Here is a 4,092-nt window from a genome sequence, read left to right as displayed (position 1 = left end):
CACTGAAACATGCAACAACAAAAATCCCTGTTGGGGGAAATGCAGGTTTTTAATTAAACAACAAGAATATGATCTATATGATCAGCTCTCTGTGTGTAAAATAAAAAGTGGTTAAGTGAACCTAATTCACAGTGTAACGGCTTTCGTTGGTGGAAGGAGAGGAGGACCAAAATGCAGCGTGGTACGTATCCATAATATCATTTAATCGAGAATGAATACAAAATAAAAGAACAAGAGAATAAATGAAAACCGAAACAGTCCCGTATGGTACTAAACAGGAAACAATCACCCACAAAACACAAAGGAAACAGGCTACCCTAAATATTGGCTCCCAATCAGAGACAACGACTGACACCTGCCTCTGATTGAGAACCATACTAGGCCAAACACCTAGAAATATAAATACAGAACAAAACATAGAAAAAACAACATAGAATGCCCACCCAATCACGCCCCTGACCAACTAAAATAAAGACATAAAAAGGAACTAAGGTCAGAACATGACACACAGCTAACAATATGTAAAGAAAGTAATCCAATGTTATTTGTTGCCTAGACTTTACAGTAAATGACACTCAAGTCTTGAGACAAAACAATACACTAATATGGCAGTTAGCATGACAGCCTTTATAATAGAATGCTTGTTACCATGAAGCCTTATAATAGAACGCTTGTTACCATGACAGCCTTTAAATAGAATGCTTGTTACCATGACAGCTTTTAAATAGAATGCTTGTTACCATGACAGCCTTTATAATAGAACGCGTGTTACCATGACAGCCTTTATAATAGAATGCTTGTTACCATGACAGCCTTTATATAGAACGCTTGTTCCATGACAGCCTTTATAATAGAATGCTTGTGACCATGACAGCCTTTATAATAGAACGCTTGTTACCATGACAGCCTTTAAATGAACGCTTGTTACCACGACACTTTATAATAGAACGCTTGTTTACCACGACAGCCTTTATAATAGAACGCTTGTTACCATGACAGCCTTTATAATAGAACGCTTGTACCATGACAGCCTTTATAATAGAACGCTTGTTACCATGACAGCCTTTATAATAGAACGCTTGTTACCATGACAGCCTTTATAATAGAACGCTTGTGACCATGCCAGCCTTTATAATAGAACGCTTGTTACCATGACAGCCTTTATAATAGAATGCTTGTTACCTTGACAGCCTTTTAATAGAACGCTTGTACATGACAGCCTTTATAATAGAACGCTTGTTCCATGACAGCCTTTATAATAGAAGCTTGTTACATGACAGCCTTTATAATAGAACGCTTGTGACCACACACACACCTAAATATTGCACTTGGGAGAAAACATCTTAAAAGTAGAAATAGAATGAAACAAACAGGCATTCTATTTTTGCTCTATTATAGTGCCATATACTAAACATTACCAGTCAAATAAAATAATCTAATTTATTTGGTCACATACACATGGTTAGCAGATGTTAATGCGAGGTAGGAAATGCTTGTGCTTCTAGTTCCGACCGTGCAGTAATATCTAACAAGTTATCTACACATTTCACAACAACTGCCTTATACACACAAATGTAAAGGAATGAATAAGAATATGTACATAAAATATATGGATGAGGATGGTAAGAACGGCATAGGCAAGATGCAGTAGATGGTATAGAGTACAGTATATACATGTGAGATGAGTAATGTAGGGTATGTAAACATGATATAAATGGCATTGTTTAAAGGTGGCTAGTGATTATTTATTACTGCGTTCTGTTGTTATGGGAACGATTGGCTGAGCCTTGGATACAGACAGTATTGTGCTGTGTTCTGTTGTTATGTGAACGATTGGCTGAGCCTTGGATACAGACAGTATTGGTCCAAACACGCATCACTCGTTCGTTTACAGCCAGTAGTGATCCAAAGCCCCCCTCCCCAACACCGTCCAAACCTTTCTCATAGGATCTACACCAATCACGTAGGTCACCTATTTTGGAATCAAAACAGGTGAATTTCRCAGGAAAGTTGACTAGTTTGTATCCCTGAGATAGACAAGCGGGGCTCACTAGACAGACAGACAGGTCTACAGCTGCTAGACAGCTAATACTGGTGGGCAGGCTCTACTCTCTGAGGGGTTCACGTTCAGTTAACCCCTCTGTCTGTCTCTCAGTGACAGGGTCATGGCAGGCGGTTGCAGGGGGAGGGAGAGGAGGGAAGTAGGGAGACACACAGCCTTTCTGCTGACAGGTTCCATAGCAACGCAGGCAAACTTAAATTAGTTTTATCTAATTTCTACCAGCATGTCACATGTGCAACCAGAGGGGGGGRAAAACTCCAGACCACCTTTACTCCACACACAGAGATGAATACAAAGCTCTCCCTCACCCTCCATGTGGCAAATCTGACCATAATTTTATCCTCCTGATTTCTGCTTAAAAGTAAAAATTAAAGCAGGAAGCACCAGTGACTCGGTCTATAAAAAAGTTGGTCAGATGAAGCAGATGCTAAACTACAGGACTGTTTTGCTATCACAGAATGGAACGTGTTCCGGGATTCTTCCGATGGCATYGAGGAGWACATCACATCAGTCACTGGCTTTATCAATAAGTGCTTCGAGGACGTCGTCCCCACAGTGACTGTACGTACATACTCCAACCAGAAGCCATGGATTACAGGCAACATTCGCACTGAGCTAAAGGGTAGAGCTGCCCATTTCAAGGAGCGGGACTCTAACCCGGAAACTTATAAGAAATCCAGCTATGCCCTGCGACGAACCATCAAACAGACAAAGCGTCAATACAGGGCTAAGATTGAGTCGTACTACACCGGCTCCGACGCTCGTCTTATGTGGCAGRGCTTGCAAACTATTACAGACTACAAAGGGAAGCACAGTTGCGAGCTGCCCAGTGACACGAGCCTACCAGACGAGCTAAATCACTTTAATGCTCGCTTCGAGGCAAGTAACACTGAGGCACTGGGCCAGACGGATTGGATTGCAGGACGTGTGCTTCTGGCATGTGCTGACTAACTGGCAAGTGTCTTCACTGACATTTTCAACATGTCCTGTCTTAGTCTGTAATACCAACATGTTTTCAAGCAGACCACCAATAGTCCCTGTGCCAAAGAACACAAAGGCAACTGCCTAAATGACTACACGACGTAGCACTCAGTCCGTAGCTATGAAGTGCTTTGAAAGGCTGTAATGGCTCACATCAACACAATTATCCCAGAAACCCTAGTCACTCCAATATGCATCCCCAAACAGATCACAGATGATGCAATCTCTATTGCACTCCACACTGCCTTTCCCACCTGGAAAGGAACACCTATGTGAGAATGCTATCATTGACTACAGCTCAGCGTTCAACACATAGTGCTCAAGCTCATCACTAACTAAGGATCCTGGGCTAAACACTCCCCTGCAACTGGATCCTGGACTTCCTGACGGCCGCCCCCAGGTGGTGGGGTAGGTAGCAACACATCTGCACGCTGATCCTCAACACTGGAGCCCCTCAGGGTGCGTGCTCAGTCCCTCCTGTACTCCCTGTACCCACGACTGCATGGCAGGCACGACTCCAACACATCATTAGTTTGCAGACGACACAACAGTGGTAGGCTGACACCGACAAGACGAGACAGCCTAAGGGAGGAGTCAGAGACTGGCGGGTGTGTGCCAGATAACAACCTCTCCTCAAGTAACCAAGACTAAGGAGATGATTGTGGGACTACAAAGGAAAAGGAGCCGAGCACGCCCCATTTCCATCGACGGCTGTAGGGAGCAGGTTGAGAGCTTCAAGTTCCTTGAGTCCACATCACAACAAATACAATGGTCCAAACAACCAAGACAGTCGTGAAGAGGGCACGACAAAGGCTTTTCCCCCTCAGAGAAACTAAAAAGATTTGGCATGGGTCTCAGATCCTCAAAAGGTCTACAGCTGCAACATCGAGAGCATCCTGACTGGTTGCATCACCGCCTGGTACAGCAATTGCTCGGCCTCTGACCGCAAGGAACTACAGAGGTAGTGGTATGGCCTAGTACATCACTGGGCTAAGCTGCTGCCATCCAGGACCTCTACCCAGGTGTGTCACGGAAGGCTAAAATTGTAC

The sequence above is a fragment of the Salvelinus sp. IW2-2015 genome, unplaced genomic scaffold (assembly GCF_002910315.2).
Source record: "Salvelinus sp. IW2-2015 unplaced genomic scaffold, ASM291031v2 Un_scaffold4390, whole genome shotgun sequence".
NCBI lineage: Eukaryota > Metazoa > Chordata > Actinopteri > Salmoniformes > Salmonidae > Salvelinus > Salvelinus sp. IW2-2015.
This window is presented reverse-complemented; position numbering follows the sequence as displayed.